A 25276-nucleotide genomic window follows, 5' to 3' on the forward strand; every position below is an offset into this window, starting at 1 on the left:
TATTACCTCAGTTTAGTCAAGTCTGATTGGCACAAAGCCAGGAGTGCGTGTACTAAAAAGGGAGCCAACCTCGCTGTAATAACCAGTGAGAGACAACAGATTTTCCTTACCACTAAATCTGCTGCCAGCCTTACCAGGCTTTTTTGGATTGGGCTGCATGATTCCACTGATGAAGGTGCTTGGGAATGGGTGGATGGAACGAACTACGAATCGTCTTACAAGTGGTACTGCTTTGGAAGATTACCCAATAGAGATCCATCTTCAGAAGAGGGACAGAATTATTCTTATCCTGGAAATTACTCACTATTGAGTGAGATACATGCCTTTACCCATTTTCTGAAATGTAAGTGCAATTTTACACCATCCCTATATTATCAAACCATACAGGATTACACTATTATTGTCTCTTTCCTTTTTGGGTATATTCCGAATAACTGCCAAAGGGAATCTATCTGGAAGGAGTAAAAGAACCAAGAATCCTGGGGACTGTTTGTATTACCCAAAGAGACATCTGAGGGAAAATTACATCCACTTTGGTGGGATTGACTGACTCCCTTCTGTGTTTATGTAACCTCATATAACACATACTGTATCTTAGCAGGCATGGACTGAGCTTGTCAAATAAATTCAGGTCTATCCTCTGTGACTCAGGACACCATGGCTTCCTCATATGGCAGCAAAAGTTGCAGTGGTCTTTCACATTTAGACTGTTCAGAATGTCTGGGTATTTCATAACGACAATTTGGAACTGCATCACCACCAGGACTGGTTACATTAACAACTTCCACACCACAGTCATCCTTCTTCACATCAAACTCAGCCACCTTTTTTTGCCATCAGTCTACAAAGTAACTTCTTACTGTTGTTCTGTGAAATATCAGTATAATGTATAAACAGATCAATCTAGGTGATCTCTGTTTATAAAGTCATATCCTAGACTTGTTTATAAAGTCATATCCTAGACTTGTCCAAAGAGCCATGTGGCAATAAACTGTCATCTGCAAACATTTTCAAATGAACCTATTCTTGTTGATTCTACTGAGGGCTGGTCCTTGACCCTTGACTTTGGAATTTAAAGGTTCCAGCTGTCAGAGCCTTTAAACTCTGTTGCAGCACTGGCAAAGTGGTCTATTCTGCTGCAGCATGGTCACTTCTGTTGCAGCATTGGAAAATGGGTTGCCCTCACGCATCAAACTTGCCAAATGGTCATCTTCCAGAAGGTTTTGGACAATCCCTCCATTCATTATATCAAAGCTATTGGCCTGTCCACCAATCATCAACCATCTGACTCTGCATTAGTCAGATATAGTGTACTTCTTCACACATGTTGGTGACACTGTAAGCACCAATTCAGCAATTGCTTTTGTAAGACCACTAATGGATCACTATATATCTCTTATGATGGACTGCTTAGTGGAGGGGTCCCTGGTCCTACCCACTCCAGAGGAGGTAGAGGAGGTGACCACTGGGTTCAGTTGTCCTCAGGATTCTAATTACTGTCTACTTAAACTCAGAAACAGACTGGTAGATGAGTGTAATAAAAGCATATACAGTATAGTTGAATCTTCGCAAACTTCTCTTGGATACCTTTAAGGAAATGACTAATGAGCTCATCTACCTCCTGTTGCATTTCACCAGAGCCACATGCTTTAATGGTCTTAACCATCTTTTGGTAGCTAAGGGCAAACTCATACAAAGATTCCCCAGGAATCTGACTTCTACCATAAATGTTCTTAAGCTTTAATGCATTCCTTGTATCAAAGATGACTGCCAGCCTCTCAACTATAGCATATTTAGTCTTGTATGTACGTCAAGCCACAACTACTGTGATTGCACAATGAGGACCTCCACTATGTTCTACATTCAATTGATAAATGTGGAACATGGCTTGTATATTGGTTTTTAATTCTCCACCTGCATTTGTCCTTGGAGCAGGGTCATCTCCGGAAATACTTGGGAGCCAGGGGACTTCAAAATAATAATGCATTCAGTGCACAAATGCATCCAGTTTTTATTGGGCTTATCAAAGACCCTGAGAGCACACGCTGACCTGAAACACCGGGACACGCTGACCGGAACCAGAAGTGATGAGTGCGCGACGTGCGTGCACAGGAGGAAACCGGGAGCCAGGGGCCAGAACGGGAGGGCCGGACCCTGGGGCCTGGAATGAGGGAGACAGATGGTGAGGGGCTGAGGGGGAAGCAGGAACCCGAAGCAGGCGCTGCTGCAGCTCCTGGAAAGTACTGGCTGGATGGAAAGCTGAATGTCAAGCTGGGACCTGGAAGCAGGATTCAGGAATCGACAATTAAACAACACAGAAGTTTCACTGCTCTGTACCCGGTGCCAGGAGCATGAGAAAGGTGCTGGGGAGCTGTGACCAGTGAGCAGGTGCTGCTGCAGGAGGTCCAGGCACTCTCCGGATATGCAAGTATCATCACTGTCACACATTGCACTGTTATACACCGTTACTCATTCCTTTGATTGTATTCACTGTATTATCAATTACTGTACTATTGTGAGTATTGGGGGTAATTCCAAGTTGATCGCAGCAGGATTTTTGATAGCAATTGTGCAAAACCATGTGCACTGCAGGTGGGGCAGATATAACATGTGCAGAGAGAGAGAGATTTGGGTGGGTTATTTTATTTCTGTGCAGGGTAAATACTGGCTGCTTTATTTTTACACTGCAAATTAGATTGCAGTTTGAACACACCCCACCCAAATCTAACTCTCTCTGCACATGTTATATCTGCCTCCCCTGCAGTGCACATGGTTTTGCCCAATTGCTAACAAAAATCCTGCTGCGATCAACTTGGAATTACCCCCATTGTTTCTCTCCATTGTCACACATTCCTTTGATTGTATTTTCAATTACTGTTCTGAACATTGTTTTTCTTCGCAGCTAGGCTATAGTACCATATTGTATTGCATAGTTTGTATTGTTTTTCTAAAGGTAACAGGGAGTTAGACTTTACAAACAAAATGGGTGGATCCGTGATTGGGAATCTCACTCAATGCACATCGTGCAATATGTATGCGCACCTGGAGCAACCGTTCCAGTGTGAATACATCTGCACAAGGTGTGTGCGAATGGTTGCCCTGGAAGCCCAGGTAACTGATCTAGAGCAAACCATTATGCATCTGAGGGATAGCCACAAGCTCGAGCAAAGCTTAAATAGAACGGTGGACGAGTTGCAAGTGGGGTCACCGGTAAACAAGGATAACCAGGTAGCCAGCTGGGTCACAGTTAGAAGGAAGAAAAAGAGGGGTAGGCATGACATCACTGAACTACCAAACCCCAACAAATTCACCCGATTGGACGAAGATTCGGTGGATGGTAGTGAGGAAATGACGGAGCTGGAGGAGACTGTTCCCTCTAGCAACTGGATGAGCGGTCCCTCCGGCACTGATGGGTTAAAAGAAAGTGAGGTACCTAGTCAGATTGTGGTGGTAGGAGACTCTATTATCAGGAAGACAGACAGGGCAATCTGCTACCAGGACCATGATCGCCGTACAGTCTGTTGTCTACCAGGTGCTCGGGTACAACACATCGCGGACCAGGTAGGAAGATTGTTGGGAGGGGCTGGGAATGACCCGGCGGTCTTGGTGCACGTTGGCACCAACGACAAAGTTAGTGGTAGGTGGGATGTCCTTAAGAAAGATTGTAGAGACTTAGGCAAGGACATCTCAGGTAATATTCTCCGAAATATTACCTGTGCCACGTGTTAGTCAAGAGAGGCAGAGGGAGATTAGGGAGGTAAATGTATGGCTTAGAGACTGGTGTAGGAAATAGGGCTTTGTGTTCCTGGAACACTGGACAGACTTCTCAGTCAGGTGCCATCTTTTTTTTGTCGTGATGGATTGAACCTGAATGAGAAGGAAGGATGGTTAGAAGGTTGGAGGAGATTTTAAACTAGGTGCCTGGAGGGAGGGTTTAGCTAGAAACTATGGGTCATGCAGTGAGAATATTAAGGATGGAGGTAGTGAACTAAATGGGGGTGGAGAAGGGGAGAGGGAAAGAGCAGCCGGCAAGGGTACTAACGAGGGTATTACCAAGGGTATTGCCTAAACATTAACTAATGACGATTATGGGTCATCAGTACTGTATATAGAAAATGAACTCCCTAGCACAAGGAGGATTACTTTTCTTAATTGTATGTATGCAAACACTAGAAGCCTTGCAAGAAAAAATGGGGAACTAGAAGTCCTTGCAGCAAGCAAACAGTATGATATTATAGACATAATCTCATGATTGGACAGTCAATCTGGAGGGTTATACACTGTTCAGGAGAGACAGATTAAATAAATGGGGTGGAGGGTATGTCTTTCTGTAAAGCCATTTCTAAAACCTGATATATGGGAAGATATTTATGAGGGGACTGTAAATACTGTTGAGACGTTATGGGTAGAAATTGCATGCCAGGGAAAGGGAACAATAAAGACAGTACTAGGGTTCTGCTACAAGCCACCTGGTATTAATGTGTCTGATGAGGAATTGTTACTTAAGCAAATTGAAAAAGCGGCAGGACTTGAAGACGTAATAGTGATGGGAGATTTTAACTATACTGAGATTAATTGGACAAATGACTCATGTGATACTGCTAGGGGTAATAGCTTTTCAAACACACTAAATGATAACTACTTACTTCAACTAATTGAGAAACCAACTAGGTACAATGCAATCTTAGACCTGGTATTAAGAAACAATGGGGAAGTGATATCATGTATTACAGTGGGGGAGCCCATGAGAAACAGCAACCACAATATGGTCACGTTCAATAATGGTTTTCATAAGCAGTCCTATATAGGCTCAACTAGGACTCTAAACTTTAGCAAAGCCAACTTTGACATGATGAAGGAAGCTTTAAGGGACATTGAATGGGAAATTTTGTTTCAAGGAAAAAATATTAAGGAAAAATGGGAGGTATTAAAAACCCTGCTCAATAATTATACTCGTAAATTTATTCCCATGGGCAGCAAACGTAGGAGTAATAATTCCAAACCAATGTGGCTTAACAAAAAGATTAAGGAACTAATGGGCAAAAAGAGGCGGGCATTCAAAATATATAAATCAGATGGGAAAGCGGAGTCATTGCAGTACTATAAGAATTGTAACAAAATATGCAAAAAAGAAATAAGAGCGGCTAAAATAGAAACTGAAAAGCTTGTAGCAAAGGAAAGTAAATCAAACCCCAAAAAGTTTTTTTAAATACATTAACAGCAAAAGATTAAAGATGGAGAGTATAGGCCCCTTAAAGGACAAGTTGTGCATCTTAATCAAAGACGATAATGACATAGCGGAAAAATTAAATGAGTTTTAATCATCTGTATTCACAATTGAGGACCAGATGGCAGGATTAACACATAACCTTAGCAACGAAAATGTCCTACTGCTAAGTGCTTATATAAGGGAGGAAGTTGTCTGTGACGATTAAAATAAATTAAGATTAATAAATCACCTTGTCCCGACGGAGTTCACCAAAGACCACTATTTTTGATCTTCAATGACTTACTTACATCAGGCATGTTTCCCAAAGACTGGCGTATAGCAGAAGTAGTGCCGATATTCAAAAAGGGAAGTAAATCTGAGCAAGGTAACTATAGTAGACCAGTTAGTCTTACATCTGTAGTGTCCAAATTACTGGAAGGTATTTTAAGGGATAGTATACAGAAGTTCCTTGAAGCCAATACGGTTATTAATAGGAACCAACATGGATTTGTGAAGGATAGATCATGTCAAACAAACTTACTAGGCTTTTATGAAACAGCGCAAACCTTGATTTCTCCAATGCCGTGATGGATGCTTTGGTGTACAATTGGAACAAATGCTTAGACAAGTATGGGTACTATGTGGAAACAAAATCTGTAACAAGGTCATACTATTGATTATACATATATGTACGAGTTGAATTCATTTATGAAATGAGGTCTTTTTACCACATTTATTGTACCACCCTCGTAGCATACATTTAGAATGTTAACCATGAAGGATGTGCTATCATTTATTTGTCAGATATTTAATTTGTTGAGTGCTGCAATAACTGTTAGCTGATTAACTGTAAGATAATAACACTGTTAAAAAGGGAGTTGATGACAAATGCTGTTTATATATATATATATATATATATACTGTATATGTGTATATATATATATATATATATATACACACAAAATATGGACACCAATATTAGAAGTATACATTGTACTCAGATATTTATCAAATAAAAAACTGACTTGTCCTTTTCACTTTCCTTTTCACAAGTGTGCTTTCTGGAGCATGACTCAGGTGATTAAAGATTATTTACTACTTTTCTATTGTGCCATATGGATCATCTCTACTACCACATCTGTGGCCAGACGATAGGGGCTAAAGCTGAATCGGATTTTCCCTTTTCCATCAGTCATATCATTGTAAACTCTTCAGTTCTGTGAAGAATCTCCACTAAACAAATAAATGTATCCAGGGTAATCCTCTTTGAATAAGTGGAAAGCATTTAATCCCGTGATTCTATAAATCTATAAGAGCTATCAAATTACTTGCTTATTTTTCGGTATTATCTAAATCTTTTTGTACCAAGACATTTTTTTCTTCTTTATGAAGATCTTATTTGTGAATTTGGTAAGAAGAGAAGGGCAGATGATCATTTTTTTTTTTTAAGATGAGAGTTTGATCTTCTAACTTACTAAGTATTGATTTCATTTGCACATTTTTATTAGATTTACTTAGATTTACAATGTGCTTCTAATATGGATATATGTATCCAATTGGCTGCAAGGGATCCATATGTTTCATTAATATATTTTCTAGATGGTATCCAGATGATAGGTACTAAGGTCAACAGTTAATAGGTCGACCACTAACGGTTGACATGCATTAGGTCGATTTGGTCAAAGGGTCAACATGGTCAAAAGGTCGACATGGCAATGGTCGACACATCATATGGTCGACATGAGTTTTATTTATTTTTATTTTTTCCAACTTTTTCATATTTACAACCACGTGGGCTTTGATTGGGATTAGTAACCTTTCCTGAAGCATGGTGAGCACATGTGGTACACAAATTGGGGGTTCCTGTGCTGTGACGGCAAAAGTGACACAATTTTTTTTTAAAAAACTCATGCTGACCTTTTCCTGTGTCGACTTTCTCCATGTTGACCTTTTTCCCATGTTGACCTTGTGTATGTCAACCTAGACACTGTTGACCTTTTCCAAGTCGACCTAATGATCCACACCCTTCTAGATGAGGTTGCAAGTGTTTATGGCATGTTATTTGATGTTTACATTTACACAGTATGATTTATCGGTGAGCTGATTCCTATTCTTTTTTAGACATGTTTTGGTATATACTATAATTTCATTTGAAATAAAAAAAAAGTAAAACTACCTTCTATCTGATTTTTTTTTCCTTCAGACTAGCATGTAATGGACAGTCATCTAATCCTAACCAAGTTTTACAATTTGATCAATCTAATATCATGAGCCAAACAACACATTTACATATACATTTATTTTTTCAACAAAGTGTAAGCCAACATAAAGAAGCCATGTGTGGGAAACAAAACAGAAGAATTATGGGCCTAATTCAGTGTTGTATGGTAATGCATTCGCAGCTGTGATCTTGTGCGCAGCAGATATGTGAAAATATGCAAATGACACAGATGCCTGGATTTCTATTGAGATGCTCCAACCTGTGGCTTTGCAGATCCAAGCAACTGCGTACAGATATGCAGCAACAGTCGCAGATCCTTTGATAATTGACTCCCTATGGTCGCACAGAATAGCCGCGGGAATTGAGATACTGGCGCCATGTTTTGTGCAGGATCACAATTGTCGGCTGAGACTCACCGCAAAAAAGGTTGTGTCACTCCTGCATTTTTTGTGCCACTCTCCTTTACCTCCCCCAAAAGGTCCTGACTTTTAATCACTTTGCTAATAAATTCTTAAAGCCAGCAGCATCACTAAGGTACCATGACAAATGCGCAGTCGGACAATAATGCCTGAACTCCATAAATATTGGCATTGTGTATGGCTGTGAGGCAGGCCCTATATTTGTTATTTATTTTATTATTATTATTATCCTTTATTTATATGGCGCAACAAGGGTTCCACAGCGCCCAATTACAGAGTACATATGCACATAATCAAAACAGGAAAACAGTGACTTACAGTTGAAGACAATATAGACAAGTACAGGGTAACTAAGCATAACTACACCAGTAAACGACATAGAGATGAGTTTCAAGGTGGCCGAAAAACTGCGGAATTTGGACAGTTGAGGATTATTAAAGTAAGAAAAGGATAAGTACATGAAAGAAGAGGGCCCTACTCGTGAGAGCTTACATTCTAAGGGGAATCTTACAATTATTAACAGCTTCAATTCTTATATAGCGCAGCAAATTCCATTGTGTTTTACAATATGACATTATGTTATTTCTTAATATATCAAACATATATTAGAGAGAGGGTATTTTTTTCCTTTTTTAAATTACTAAATTATAGTACAAGCCGGTGTGCAAAACATAAGCAAAGAGGTAGCCAATGATGACCAATGGGATGTAATAATTGAGCACAAACAATAGGGAAATTGGGCAAACAGGAAATTTCTGGGTTTTGACATATTTCTGCCAGAAATTTAAACACTATTCCATATCAGAATTTCCAAGAAAAACACTGATTATAACATGATGCTTAATAAAGCTGTTTAAGCAAACTGCTATATCAAAATAAAAATACACAGCTTTAAAATGTAGTTCCGCTATCTATATCAATTTTAAAATTGATAATTAAAAAAGTATAATACATTAAATTGGCTTGCTTTTTTTAAAATGCTTAATAACCAATTTATTAATTTGACAAAAGTTCAAAAACTAATATTACAAATACACATAGAAATTAACCTTAACCAGAGAATAATTAAATAGTGTTTTTAAGTAATCCAAAAAAGTATGAGTGTAACTAATTTCATCAACTCGTCATAGATTACAATGAAAAACAACAATGAGTTAAGTATCATACACAGCAAAATATTTGTAAATAGACATCTTTACTTTTAGTCTCTTCAACTGTAATCTTCAAAGCTGCTGAGCTACCTGGAGCTGGCTGTAAGGACGGGACAGTATCACCATATTAACTAAACAGAAATTGTATAAGAGGGGTTTCCATATTGTAGTTATAATGATGACTCAGCAACACAACATAATGCATAGAAACACTCTGGGAGTGATTTATCAAAACTTGGAGAGAGGTAAAGTACAGACCAGTCAGCTTCTGTCAATTTCCAGGCTGTGTTATAAAAATGACAGAAGCTGATTGGTTGGCATTAATTTCTCTCCACTTTATCTCTCCAACTCTTGACATATCTCCCTCACTTTTCAGATTTGTCAGATTTAATTTTTTTTTCAATTTGTCAGATTTCAGTGGGGCAGTCACTATTTATGGAGTAAATAGTATGTATTCCTTTAAGGGGATTATCCTGCGGGTTGGCACATTTGTCTCATGGAAAGCTGGAAGATGACTGGGTGCTGCAAGACCTGCAGGTTGCTACTGATGCATGCTGCAATTCAAGTATGTCTTTAGGGGAGAAGAGGGGTGTAGAGGCTTTCCTAGTTCTTGAGCAGTGTGGCCACATCCATTGTGATGTGTGAACACCATTGTCCCAATTTAAAAATTGTTTCCAATATGGAATTCAAAGAGCAGTTAGAGTTAGAGATGGTATTACTTTGGAGTAACTCTAATTTCATCACAAATATGAAATGACTACTTATTTTTCAAGGTTGATGGTAGTGCTATGGGGTGTCCTCACTCCAAAGATGTGATTGTTATGAAGCTCTAACAGAATAACTGCAGAGCTGGATTATAAAGGAAGAGGGAGTGGGTATGCATGGGGCAAGTTCCAATGGCAGGGGGGAGCCCTGTCCATCCAACAGTAAGCCTACATGGTAAGAGTGACTCAGGAATGGGCACTGTCTGTTTTTATGTGTAACTATGTATGTATGTTTTTGAGTGACTATACATGTGTATATATGATTTATTATGTATGCATTTGTGTGACTGTATGTATGTGTGCATGTGTGTGTGAATATATATGTGTGTGTGTGTGTATATATATATATATATATATATATATATATAGAACAAGACAGCACACTGTAATGAAAGTTGAATTGGTGATGCAGAGTCATGAAGGGGTTAAATATTGGCACTCACTTTTTCCAGCATACAGGAAAAGAAAAAAAACAGCACTCATGTTTTGATGAAAAAAGAGGTTCTTTTTATTCAAACAGATCCATAGAGTCTGCATGTCAGCTCCAGCCCAACAGCTGTTTCAGCCACGGCACAGTGGTTTTCTTCAGGGGCTCAGCTTCACTGTTGCCTGCAGACACTCATTATTGTACCACTCTCCAGCCCTTTGGCAAACAAACTGCCTCCTGTTACAGTCAAATATTTCAAATGTTGACCCATCAGTCCAGAGCATCTACTGACATTTTTCTGTACCCCAGTTCCTTTGTTTTTGTGCATAGTTGAGTCACTTGGCCTTGAAACTATTCTGATTATGGTGGGACAGTCCTGCTTTTCAGGTATTGCCCCCCACCTTGGTCTGCAGTGTCCCACTTAGAGGAAGAAAGAGAGGATCTCACCTACTGTGCACATAAGGGATGGGGCAGGTTAGTAGCTGCGAAACAAATGTACACATGAAAAAGAGGGCATGATGTGGGATGCCACCCCCTTTTCATGTATGCGCCAAAGTATTGCACACAAGAACCGTATCATCGCATCACAAATATTTAAGGTCCCCCCAGTCTTAAGTCCCCCGGGGCCCCCAAAGCCTTAATCTGGCAGTTGAGCTGCTGAAACCAGTAAGTTCTACTGTCAACTGTCATTCCAGTTGCTATCTCTGTTTCTCATTGGGTGAGCTCCATGGTCTCCTAGTATGCAGCCATTGCTGCCACTACTTTTGCGAACATGGGGAACTAGTGCCCCAGCCCTGTGTACAGGAATGAGCATGATGCCAAAGATAAATATTGTGTATCTAGCTGCTCAGAGCTGGCAGATGACCATGTCCATGAGCACAAAAGAAAAGCCTTCTAAGGAAGCAAAGCAGGAAGGTTTGGTTAGTATAAATTGTAAATTTATCATATATATATATATATATCCATCCACTGACGGCTGGCACACAAAAATCAAAACAATTGCTCCGGTGCCCTGATGGGTGATTCATACGTATCCAAAAAAATGACTGCCACTCAGGAGTCTGATAATTAGTCACAGACGTGTATTATCCATAATCAACGTTTTGGGGGTCTAAGCCCCGTCGTCAGGACAAAATAACACAACACATACAAACACACAAAAAAACTTACCCCACATTTGTACCCCCACAGCATATGTGTCCGCCCGCGATCCTTCCCCAGGGCGCCACCCACCTGAAATCACAGCTTCCACTCTCACCGTTGCCAGGCAACCGCCACTTGTGCGTTCCACCTAGTCCAGCTTGTGCGTTCCACCGGGCGGAAGTGTCCCGGACAAATCACAGAAGGGTGCAGCTTTTTAGGGCAATCCTGGTGCCACATCTAAAGTACATTTAACTTTTAATAAAATTCTACATGTTAGAACAACAAAAATAATAAACTCATAGAAGCATCCCATCCCAGCAACATCAAACACACAATATAATGATAATACCCACGAACATATGCTAAACAGTATTCCAGTTACTTTTTTCATTTAACCCTTTAGGGGCTATACATCCCAACCGGATGATCCATCTGGATTCTTTTAGCAAGAGTTCTCTTGCTCTGTTCCCACCTCTCAATGTAAGTGGAACATAGGTGGTCATTCCGAGTTGTTCGCTCGTTGCCGATTTTCGCTATATTGCGATTAGTCGCTTAATGCGCATGCGCAAGGTTCGCAGAGCGCATGCGCTTAGTTATTTTACTCAAAAGTTAGGTATTTTACTCACGGCATAACGAGGAATTTTCATCGTTCTGGTGATCGTACTGTGATTGACAGGAAGTGGGTGTTTCTGGGCGGAAACTGCCGTTTTCTGGGAGTGTGTGAAAAAACGCTGGCGTTTCTTGGAAAAACGCTGGAGTGTCTGAAGAAACGGGGGAGTGTCTGGGTGAGTTTGTGACGTCAAACCAGGAACGAAACTGACTGAACTGATCGGAATGTCTGAGTAAGTCTGGTACTACTCAGAAACTGCTAAGAAAATTTCTATTCGCAATTGTGCTAATCTTTCGTTCGCAATTCTGCTAAGCTAAGATACACTCCCAGAGGGCGGCGGCTTAGCCTATGCAATGCTGCTAAAAGCAGCTAGCGAGCGAACAACTCGGAATGAGGGCCTATGTCCAGCAGATTTAAAATGTTTAGCCACTGTTTGGTCAATTGACCTGCCCTGTAGAGAGACGTATAGCAGAAGGATGTGCAGACATCCTTTCAGTAAATTTTCGGGTAGTTTGCCCCACGTAGTACTGTCCGCAAGGGCAGACAATAATATATACCACGTGGGACGTACTACAAGTAAGAACCTGCCGTATATTAAACTGCTTACCAGTGTGTGGATGGGCAAATGACTTACATGGGATTAAATGAACACATGTGGCACAGCCACAACATCTGTAGCACCCCGGGGGGTTTCTGTAAACATTGGGGGTTGATGGAACCCCCCTACCCATAATATCTGCCCGTACCAATCTATCTCGTCGATTACTACCCCTCTTGAAAGCTGCTATGGGTCTGCAATTACTTAACCCACTCAAGTCTGGGTCTGCCTTTTCAAACTGAGACATAGAGAGATTTACTTTCTTTTGCATGGCATCTCATTATCTGAATATTATAGAGAGCATAAGATACCTAGGGGATTCAGCGTACAAAATGTACTGACGATAGGCTGTTATAATCCGGACTTTGTGAAAAAATGGATCGCTATATTGAACAAATGTGCGTTTGATCTCATGATTGCAGTCATTGAAGAAGCTAACAGAGAACTACAACTCACCCGAACAAAAATTGCTGAATTTGAAAGAGAATTTAAACTTACTATGTAGGCTGAAACTGGATCCACAAGTTGGAAATACAGTGTGAAAATTATAAAAAAAAATTGATTAAGTTTAAGAAAAATAAAAAATACACTGTGGACTTAGATTACGAGGAAAATAAAGTCTACAAATGGCTGGCAGGAGGTGATAACACAAGGGTCAATAGAACATCATCTTTTAGAAGAAGGCCCTAGCAGAAAAGAGACCAGAGTGGTCAGAGTGATAGAAATACTTCAAACAGCGACAGCGACTTTGCTGTTTCCGAACCGGATGACGCGATGCGATCACGGCACATCTCTTTAGGAACAGACACCAGGGATGGAGTGCCCGCCAGTGGAGACCTCCCACCCGCAGAGGTGGCCAGAACAAGAGGGGGGTGAAAGGCTGGAGACAAGAAGAAAACCTAATTTTCATCCTATCTTCTAGGACCCTGAGTGAATTAGAGATCTGGGTCCTTAATAAAGGACTCAGCTTTGTCCCTACTACTAAATTTGATGCTTTTAATTGGAAAAGAGACTCTCAATGTTTTGCTAGAAAATTGCATTTAAAAGAATTTTACCAACATGATCCTGGTCAACAGTCATCTTCTATGGTGTATGATAAGTTTATTAGATCTGCTTCAAGATCCACCTTTGATCCAATTTCCACGAATGCCTCCCTTGAAACATTTGGGTGAATGATGGATAAAGCTGTGGAGAAGTTTACCATGGCTCCTTGCAGAATTAGATATAATCTATCCAGAGAAGAGATTGGGGCTCTTAAAAATTTAGAGTCCTATGAGGACATTGTTATCTGGCCTGCCGACAAGGGTGGGGCCATTGTCCTTCAAGACATCAGTGACTATCGTGCTGAGATTATGTCTCAATTATCAGACTCATCGATCTATAAGAAACTAAGCAAGGATCCAACCATGGATTACCAGAGTGATCTCATGGATATTTTGAATGAAGCGAAGTCCTTCAATAAGATCCCGCCTAAGCTTTATGAAGCCCTTCTTGTACAGTCTCCTAAAGTCCCATTAATTTATGCTCTACCGAAATTACATCAGAACAAAGAAAAACTGCCTGGTCGGCCTATAATTTCAGCATGCGACTCTCTCCTAGATCCTGTATCAAAATTATTGGATTGTATCTTGCAACCATTATTACTTACACAGGATACCTTCTTGAAAGACACCACCTAGTTCCTGAAGAAATTGATTGAAATAAATAATATACCATCTGGTACACTTTTGGTGTGGCAGCCTTTATACATCAGTTCAGCATGCTGGTGATCTATCTGCAATGCATAAATTCCTGGAGAGGAACTTGAATAATACTGACTTTGATCATGCCTTGTTTTTACATCTTTTGGAAATGACTCTGACTGACTAAGAATTATTTTTTATTTGATGGAAATTTCTACTTGCAGCTTAGGGAGTGTGCCATGGGATCAGCCGTGGCACCCTCCTATGCTAATATATTTATGTTTGAGGAAGAATCCCAAATTTTTTTTTCAGGATCAGGAGATTATTAAATACATCATGTGGTATACCAGGTACATCGATGATGTATTTCTTCTGTGGACAGGAGGTGCTGAACGTCTTGAGACAGTGATGCTGAATGCCAATAGTCGGTTATCTTCTATAAAATTCACATACTCTTATAGTATGGAGGAAATACACTTTTTAGATGTTAAGGTGTTAGTTAAGAACAACCTGATATCTACTGAGGTATTTAGCAAGGACACAGATAGAAACACCTTTCTAATGAATTCAAGTCATCATCCTGAAGCCCTGAAAATGTCACAGATGATGCATATAGCATGTATCACCAGTGATACTGAGAGAATCCCAGAACAACTAGATATTCTTATCAGTAAATTTGAAGCACGAGGCTATGGTAGCAGAGTTCTGAATAAACAGAAACGAAAGGTATTAAATATGTCCAGATCTGATCTCCTTAATTCGGAAAAAAAAAACCTCGAGGAACCTTATTCCTTGGATATCAGATTATACTACTGCCAGCCCTGTAATAAAGAGGGCCACACATGCTCATTGGCCGATAATAAAGACAGACACAGACTTGAGTGGGTTAAGTAATTGCAGACCTATAGCAGCTTTCAAGAGGGGTAGTAATCTATGAGATAGATTGGCGCGGGCAGATACTACGGGTAGGGGGTTCCATCAACCCCCAATGTTTACAGAAAACCCCCGGGGTGCGACAGATGTTGTGGCTGTGCCACATGTGTTAATTTAATCCCATGTAAGTAATTTGCCCATCCACATATTTGTAAGCAGTTTGATGTACGGCAGGTTCTTACTTGTAGTACGTCCCACGTGGTATATATTATTGTCTGCCATTGCGGACTGTACTACGTTGGGCAAACTACCCGAAAATTTACTGAAAGGATGTCTGCACATCGTTCTGCTATACGTCTCTATCTACAGGGCAGGTCAATTGACCAAACGGGTTCACTATGATATGCCGGCGGTCGGGCTCCCGGCGACCAGCATACTGGCGCCACGCTATTTTATTATCCCTCCAGGGGGGTCGTGGACCCCCACGAGGGAGAATAAGTGTCGGTATGCCGGCTGTCGGGATCCCGGTGCCGGTATACTGTGCGCCGGGATCCCGTCAGTCGGCATACTGAAGACCACCCGACCAAACAGTGGCTAAACACTTTAAATCTGGTGGACATAGCTTGGAGTTGTTGAGGTACTTCATTATAGATCATGTGCTATTTACATTGACAGGTGGGAACAGAGCAAGAGAACTCTTGCTAAAAGAATCCAGATGGATCATCCGGTTGGGATGTATAGCCCCTAAAGGGTTAAATGAAAAAAGTAACTGGAATACTGTTTAGCATATGTTCGTGGGTGTTATCATTATATTGTGTGGTTGATGTTGCTGGGATGGGATGCTTCTATGAGTTTATTATTTTTGTTGTTCTAACATGTAGAATTTAATTAAAAGTTAAATGTATTTTAGATGTGGCACTTGGATTGCCCTAAAGAGCTGCACCCTTCTGTGATTTGTCCGGAACACTTTCGCCCGGTGGAACACACAAGCTGGACTAGGTGGAAAGCAAAAGTGGCGGTTGCCTGGCACCGGTGAGAGCGGAAGCCGGGAGCGGTGAGGACCGTGATTTCCGGTGGGTGGCGCCCTGGGGAAGGATCGCGGCCGGACACACATGCTGTGGGGGTACAAATGTGGGGTAAGTTGTTTTGTGTGTTTGTATGTGCTGTGTTATTCTGTCCTGATGACGGGGCTAAGACCCCCGAAACGTTGATTATGGATAAAACACGTCTGTAACTAATTATCAGGCTCATGAGTGCCAGTCATTTTTTTTGATATATATATATATATATATTTATACACACTGCTCAAAAAAATAAAGGGACCACTAAAATAACACATCCTAGATCTGACTGAATGAAATATTCTTATTAAATAATTTGTTCTTTACATAGTTGAATGTGCTGACAACAAAATCACACAAAAATTATCAATGGAAATCAAATTTATTAACCCATGGAGGTCTGCATTTGGAGTCACACTCAAAATTAAAGTGGAAAAACAAACTACAGGCTGATCCAACTTTGATGTAATGTCCTTAAAACAAGTAAAAATAAGGCTTAGTAGTGTGTGTGGCCTCCACGTGCCTGTATGACCTCCCTACAACGCCTGGGCATGCTCCTGATGAGGTGGCGGATGGTCTCCTGAGGGATCTCCTCCCAGACCTGGACTAAAGCATCCGCCAACTCCTGGACAGTCTGTAGTGCAATGTGGCGTTGGTGGATGGAGCGAGACATGATGTCCCAGATGTGCTCAATTGGATTCAGGTCTGGGGAACAGGCGGGCCAGTCCATAGCATCAATGCCTTTGTCTTGCAGGAACTTCTGACACACTCCAGCCACATGAGGTCTAGCATTGTCTTGCATTAGGAGGAACCCAGGGCCAACCGCACCAGCATATGGTCTCACAAGGGGTCTGAGGATCTCATCTCAGTACCTAATGGCAGTCAGGCTACCTCTGGCGAGCACATGGAGGGCTGTGCGGCCCCCCAAAGAAATGCCACCCCACACCGTTACTGACCCACTGCCAAACCGGTCATGCTGGAGAATGTTGCAGGCAGCAGAACATTCTCCTTGGCGTCTCCAGACTCTGTCACGTCTGTCACATGTGCTCAGTGAGAACCTGCTTTCATCTGTGAAGAGCACAGGGCACCAGTGGCGAAGTTGCCAATCTTGGTGTTCTCTGGCAAATGCCAAATGTCCTGCATGGTGTTGGGCTGTAAGCACAACCCCCACCTGTGGACGTCGGGCCCTCATACCACCCTCATGGAGTCTGTTTCTGATCGTTTGAGTAGACACATGCACATTTGTGGCTTGCTGGAGGTCATTTTGCAGGGCTCTGGCAGTGCTCCTCCTGTTCCTCCTTGCACAAAGGCGGAGGTAGCGGTCCTGCTGCTGGGTTGTTGCCCTCATACGGCCTCCTCCACGTCTCCTGATGAACTGGCCTGTCTCCTGGTAGTGCCTCCATGCTCTGGACACTATGCTGACAGACACAGCAAACCTTCTTGCCACATTCTGCTATGCTAAGATATACTCCCAGAGGGCAGCGGCTTTGCGTTTGCATTTCTGCTAAAAGTAGCTAGCGAACGAACAACTCGGAATGAGGGCCAATATGAGCAGTCAGATATTGACGATAACCAAAAACACTCCCTTAGTTATAGGGCGTCAGCTAACTCTTAAATATTTAGCATAGGTAAAATGCTGTACAATATAGAATATATCCCAGCCTTATTTTATAATTGTTTTCTTAAAAATTTTTTTTTTTAAAGCACTGTTGGTCGCTTGGACCCTTATTCCCCACAACATATATATATACAGTATATATATATATATATATATATATATACACAGCAGAAGGGAGAGCACTCCCGGTGAAATAAATGATAGTCCCGGTGCCCGTCCCATGTACCGATCAATTTGAGGAGGGGTGATCGTGCATCCAAATTGCTTAAATGTGAAGCGCGATGGATTCACTGCTTACAAACTTTATCACCCAGAGGCTTGAATGAGTATTCTGGCGTCTCTGCATGTATTTAAACGTTACAATTGTTATTTGTTGTGGTGCTTTCTGCATCTACTGCAGTTTACATAAATACTATGGGGGTCATTCCGAGTTGTTCGCTCGCAAGCTGCTTTTAGCAGCTTTGCACACGCTAAGCCGCCGCCTACTGGGAGTGAATCTTAGCTTATCAAAATTGTGAACGAAAGATTCGCAATATTGCGAAAAGACTTCTCTGTGCAGTTTCTGAGTAGCTCGAGACTTACTCTGCCAGTGCGATCAGTTCAGTGCTTGTCGTTCCTGGTTTGACGTCACAAACACACCCAGCGTTCGCCCAGACACTCCTCCGTTTCTCCAGCCACTCCCGCGTTTTTCCCAGAAACGGTAGCGTTTTTTCACACACTCCCATAAAACGGCCAGTTTCCGCCCAGAAACACCCACTTCCTGTCAATCACACTCCGATCACTAGAACGATGAAAAAACCTCGTAATGCCGTGAGTAAAATACCAAACTGCATAGCAAATTTTCTTGGCGCAGTCGCACTGCGGACATTGCGCATGCGCATTAGCGACTAATCGCTCCGTTGCGAGAAAAAAATACAGAGCGAACAACTCGGAATGACCCCCCATGTTTCTAAATGTAACATATTATGTTCTATATGCTGTTCTTGCATTTACCCCCAGCCGATGTTCTTTTTTACTGTTTGTTTTTAATGGTTTATTTTGGATTATGGTCTTAGCAACGGACGGGTGGTGATGACGTCATTTATTGGTGCCGTCCCCCTGTTTCCGGAGGCAGCCCTCGCCATATGGGTGCTAGGGGATATAAGGTTAGTTGTTTGTTTGTATGTTTTATTGTGCCTGATGACGATATATTAAAATATCGAAACGTTGCAGTATATCTGATGTATTTGCCTTGGTTATTGACCGTGTGCTGCGGACTACCTGTGTATGTATATTGGATTTTCGGCCAAAAACTCTTACCGCGGGCACCGGGATTATCATTTATTTCACCGGGAGTGCTCTCCCTTCTGCTGTGAATATCTGTGTTGGTCATTTGGCAGTAAATGTCCTTCACTTGATTGAGCACCCACCAAGTATATATTCCGTTTATCTGCCTGGCTACATTTTCGTTGTGGACGGAGCTACGTCCTCAAGATGGCAGAGGGCATCAGCGGAACAGGTGATTATATACATGACTCCATTAATCTTTCAAAGATTACACAAGGCACTGGGTTATCATTTTCCGAATCTGAGGCAGAAAGCATATTGTTTAAAGATGCAGTGAATGATGATGCCGAATTTAAATCTCTGGAACATTTATACCGGGACTGGTTAAAACTTAAACAACGTGAGCAGGACTTTTATTACCACGGGGTCACCCTTAGTGACTATTATAAGGAAAAATGTATCCCCCGTGGATTTCGTGTTAAGAACTGTCCTACAATTGGTCGTTATAATAGCACTTTCTGTAAGCGGTGGATAGCCGTATTGAATAAATGTAGCTACGATCTTATGCTACTGGTAATTGAGGAGTCGGGTAAGGAGCTGGCAGTGACCCGGGAGAAATTTCTGACTTTTGAAACACAGCATAAATCTACATTTGTGGATGATCATACTATTGACTGGGTTGATAAACTCAACAAACAAATTACCATCTATAAGCGTGATCTTGTTCGATTTAAAAAGCAGAAACTCACCAAAGTCATTGCTGACTATGAACAGAATCAGGTGTATTCCTGGATTGGGAATCCCCGTGGTGAGAATTCACGCCTCTATCACAATCAGGGTCGACATACAAGACGTTACTATAAGTCCCAGCATGATGGACTTACTACCAGTGACTCTGACTATGCTGATGAGTTGGCCAGTCATGCCCCTTTAGGGGTACGCACCTGCCGGCAAGTGCGGGCCCCAAAAGGCGATTCACGCACAGAGGTGGTAAGAGGTCGAGGTCGCGGAAGGGTCGGCAGGCCCCCTCTTCCCAAGAGATCGTGATTAACCTTTCCTCACGCTCCTTGACCTGTGCAGAAACAAAGGTTTTGAATCGTGGACTATCTTTTGTGCCTGTTTGTAAATTTGATGGCTTTTGTTGGGAAATAGAAAAGTATAGATTAAATAGGCAGTTGCGCCTTCATGAGCACTTTAATGGTAATAAAAATAAAGAATTGATTGTACAGCCTGCTAATATACTCCCTCCTCAATTGCGTAAATTGCTACCGAAGTCTAGCTTTGAGCCATTTACTAACAATGCTCCAATTAAAACTTTCACACGTATGCTTGACCAGCAAGGTAGTGATGCTATCAATAAGCCTGTATGTAATATTCATAGTAATCTTTCAGAATCTGAAACTCAGGCACTACGCGATTTATCCACATATACTGATATCATCATTCGCCCCGCCGACAAAGGCGGGGCAATTGTGATACAGGATTTATCAGCGTATAAATCTGAGATAGAAAGACAGCTATCTTATTCATCTGTTTATAGATTGCTTGATTCTGACCCCACTGATATGTTTAGGGATCAACTGAGTACTATTCTTGACACAGAAGTTTTGGATGGTAAGATCCCCCGATCATTGGCTGATGCTTTGGTACCTAAACACCCTACTGTACCTTTAATTTATACCTTACCTAAGGTTCATAAAAATCTAATTTCTCCCCCTGGCAGACCCATCATATCTGCCCGGGGATCTTTATTCCAAAACTGTGTGGTCTACATTGATTCACTGCTTCAACCATGTATAGTGGACAATAAGTTTTATTTACTGGATACTACATCCTTGTTAAATAAACTTAGTAACATTCAGATTCCATCAGGGTGTTTGCTCTGTTGCATTGATATTTCCAGCCTTTACACTGTCATCCCCAACGAGCGGGGATAGCAGCAGTACGCAAATTATTATTGACACATCCAGCGTATATAGGTCCTGATGTGGAATTGATTTGTGATTTACTTAGACTTATTTTGACTTGTAACTACTTCATTTTTTATGGTAGGTTTTTTCTGCAAATGGCCGGCGTAGCGATGGGGTCGAATGTGGCCCCTAGCTACGCTAATGCGTACATGTTTGAGGTTGAGCATGCTGTATTTCATTCTAAACCAGAGATCTCTAGACATATCATATATTATAGCCGATATATAGATGACTTGTTCATCATATGGACCTGCTCGCGGGTAGATTTTGAAACTGTCATTTCTATGCATAATGAATCTAAACATCCCATTCAATTTACGTATGACATTGATGAGACTACTATACACTTTTTAGATGTTCAGATTACCCTACAGTGTCACAATCCCATGTAGTTTCTACTCCATGCCTGGGGTGGCGTTCTCTGCTCTGGTGTTCAGAGTTCTGCTCTGTATCTGCATCTTGATTAGTAGCTGCTACCACAGCTGTGAGCAGCACCTGTACTCACTACTTAGGCCAGCCACACAGGCTCCCTGGTGCCAGTTCATCGAGTCAAGATTGTTACAGCTCCTGGTCCTGGTCATGCTGATCTCTGCTGCTAAATAGACCAAAGAACTGCCAGTGCTTTTGTTCCCGGCGAGGTTCTCCGCAGTCTACCCCAGTGTCTCCGGTGCTTCCAGCATTAACTGCTGCACAGCTTCCAGCATTCTCAAGCAGCTTCTGGACTTTAATTATTATTCTCAAGTTCCTGGAATCATCAGCATCCTCAGTCACCGTTTACCACTTTGCAAATCACCAGTGTCTTTAATTATTATTTTCAAGTTCCTGGAATCATCAGCGTCTTCAGTCACCATTTACTACTCTGCAAACCACCAGTGTCTTTAGTTATCATTCTCAAGTTCCTAGAATCATCAGTGTCTCCAGTCACCGTTTGCTACTCTGCAAACCATCAGTGTCTTTAATTGTTATTTTCAAGTTCCTGGAATCATCAGCGTCTTCAGTCACCGTTTACTACTCTGCAAACCATCAATGTCTTTAATTGTTATTTTCAAGTTCCTAGAATCATCAGTGTCTCCAGTCACCGTTTACTACTCTGCAAACCATCAGTGTCTTTAATTGTTATTTTCAAGTTCCTAGAATCATCAGTGTCTCCAGTCACCGTTTACTACTCTGCAAACCACCAGTGTCTTTAATTATTATTCTCAAGTTCCTGGAATCATCAGCGTCCTCAGTCACCGTTTACTACTTTGCAAATCACCAGTGTCTTTAATTATTATTCTCAAGTTCCTGGAATCATCAGCGTCTTCAGTCACCATTTACTACTCTACAAACCACCAGTGTCTTTAACCATTATTCTTAAGTTCCTTAACTCATCAGCATCTTCAGTCACCATTTACAAGTCTGCAAATCACCAGTGTCTTCAATCATCATTTACAAGTTCCTTAACTCATCAGCATCTTCAGTCACCATTTACAAGTCTGCAAATCACCAGTGTCTTCAATCATCATTTACAAGTTCCTTAACTCATCAGCATCTTCAGTCACCATTTACAAGTCTGCAAATTACCAGTGTCTTAAATCATCATTCACAAGTTCCTTAACTCATCAGCACCTTTAGTCACCGTTCACAAGTTTACAAATCATCAGTGTCATCCTGTGTTCCAGTTACAGTGCAATCCTGCAACCCTGGTACGTGCATACTCTACCACAGTCTACATCATTCTCATGTACTCACAGTTTCCTGGCATCCCATGTCCCCTCAGTTTTCCCTTTGTGTTCTCTAGTTATTCCTGCTTTATATTTATTGTTTACAGTTGTACGTTGCTTTAATAAACTAGTTATTATTCCGTGAACCTCAGTCCCTGCTAATATGTTTTCACACTGGAAGATCCAAACGAATTCTGACAGTATGAACTGGCCAAAAACAAACAGCAGGGGAAATAATTGCAGTCTGCCTGAGGGAGTTTTCTCACAGCTCGTTAACACCTCAGCTCCCGTGACATCACCTTCTTTAGATTTGTTACAACTGGGGGTTTTAAAGGAGCAGTTAGACCAGCTACAGACTTTAGTGTCCGGTATTCTATGCGTTCTTCCTGAATTCCTGGGGAGACTGGTGGACCCCAGTAAAATAGCTCCAGAAAAGGAGTTTTCTTCTGACCCATGGACTAGGCATGATAGGGGCACCTCTCCTCCTCAGACAAGAGGCAAGTTCCAAAGTTTCCCTCGACCTAGCCTCTCTGAAACAGAACGCCAGTATCGAAGAGACTATAAACTTTGCCTGTATTTTGGGGGTCAAGGACATTTTATTTTAACCTGTCCCATTCGAAAACCAAGAAATGAGGGCAGAGTGTATCTCCAATCTTTAAATACCATCTGTCACAAAACTGGTCTTCCACCTAGAGTTTCCAAGCCTGTCGCCCCAGGAGGGGGTTCTTCAGAGTGTCCAGCCCCAAGAAGGGGTTCTTCAGAGTATCTTGCCCCAAGAAGGGGTTCTTCAGAGTGTCCAGCCCCAGTGAGGGGTTCGGAGCGTCCAGCCCCAGTGAGGGGTTCGGAGCGTCCAGCCCCAAGAGGGGGTTCTTCAGAGCGTCCATCCCCAAGAGGGGGTTCTTCAGAGCGTCCAGCCCCAGTGAGGGGTTCAGAGCGTCCAGCCCCAGTGAGGGGTTTTTCAGAATGTCCAGCCCCAAGAGGGGGTTCTTCAGAGCGTCCAGCCCCAGTGAAGGGTTCAGCGCGTCCAGCCCCAGGAGGGGGTTCTTCAGAGTGTCCAGCCCCAGGAGGGGGTTCTTCAGAGTGTCCAGCCCCAGGAGGGGGTTCTTCAGAGTGTCCAGCCCCAGGAGGGGGTTCTTCAGAGGGTCCAGCCCCAGGAGGGGGTTCCGAGGGTCCAGCCCCAGGAAGGGGATCCGAGGGTCCAGAGCCAGAGGGTCTACAGAGTGCTGCCCAGCCAGAGGGTCTACAGAGTGCTGCCCAGCCAGAGGGTCTACAGAGTGCTGCCCAGCCAGAGGGTCTACAGAGTGCTGCCCAGCCAGAGGGTCTACAGAGTGCTGCCCAGCCAGAGGGTCTACAGAGTGCTGCCCAGCCAGAGGGTCTACAGAGCGCTGCCCAGCCAGAGAACCTTCAGAGCGCTGCCCAGCCAGAGAGCCTTCAGCCAGAGAGCCAGAGAGGGGGCTCCTGCCTTAGTTCAGCCCCGTGAAGAGGGGGCTCCTGCCTTAGTTCAGCCCCGTGAAGAGGGGGCTTCTGCCTTAGTTCAGCCCCGTGAAGAGGGGGCTTCTGCCTTAGTTCAGCCCCGTGAAGAGGGGGCTTCTGCCTTAGTTCAGCCCCGTGAAGAGGGGGCTTCTGCCGTAGTTCAGCCTCGTGACGAGGGGGCTTCTGCCTTAGTTCAGCCCCGTGACGAGGGGGCTTTGAGCATTATGTCAATTTCAGACGAAGAATCTAGCACTCTCGTTTCTCACAACACAGGCCATATATCTAGACACATAGGCACTGTTGTAGTCCTGGGTTCCAATTCTACTACTAACTTGTTGGCTCACGATTTGGGTACAGCCCAGTCCCCCAGGACTTCCAGGAAGGACCAAATCCAAAAAGTACCTTCCAAGCCTCTAATCCAAGTTCAGTTAGGATCATCATATATTTCTGACCAGTCTTCTGAAAGTCTGTCCCCTCATCAGTGTCCTGATGATCCATCTCCAGTGTTTCCAGAAAATCAAGTTTTCACTTCACAGAATTCATCCAACGCTCCATCTTTGGATTACTTTGATGGAGATTTAACGCAATACTACGCACTAGTTAATCGATATGTTTCTATGATGGAGACAGATCTTTCCCTCGGAATTACTCCATCCAACATAGTTAAACTTTTATTCCTGACCTTCAGAGGAGAAGCCGCTGCTTGGGCTAGTCCACTAATTGAGACCAATGACCCAGTTCTTCTTAATCTTGTGGCCTTCAGTGAAATGGTAATTAAGAAATTCAATTCATGGTCTTACCAGTCTTCAGTCCCAAATGAGGTTCCTGCCCAGCCGGGGTCATCCAAGGTTCCTATCTATCTTGATTCATCCGAGAATCCTGTTGCCAGCTTTGAGACTCCAGCAATCAGCTTACCTGTTGGTTTTCTTCAGCTCCAGTCTATTGTTCCTACTGGGAAATCCACAAAAAGGAGAAAGAAGAAAAAGGGAAAATCTAAGTTGAAAGCCTCTGTTGGACTTCCTTTGCAGCATGAGGATACCGTGATATGCCCTCTACCTTTTGATTCAGACTCTGACATGTGTTGAGCG

The 25276-nt window shown here is 42.4% G+C and overlaps 1 protein-coding gene across 1 annotated transcript in view; it reads left to right on the top strand.

The window, feature by feature from the left end:
• The window catches only part of SOX2 (SRY-box transcription factor 2), a 296062-nt gene that overhangs the window by 12034 nt on the left and 258752 nt on the right, over positions 1-25276 (top strand). The gene's annotated exons all lie outside the window — the stretch shown is intronic.

Source organism: Pseudophryne corroboree, chromosome 4 (genome assembly GCF_028390025.1).
Source record: "Pseudophryne corroboree isolate aPseCor3 chromosome 4, aPseCor3.hap2, whole genome shotgun sequence".
NCBI lineage: Eukaryota > Metazoa > Chordata > Amphibia > Anura > Myobatrachidae > Pseudophryne > Pseudophryne corroboree.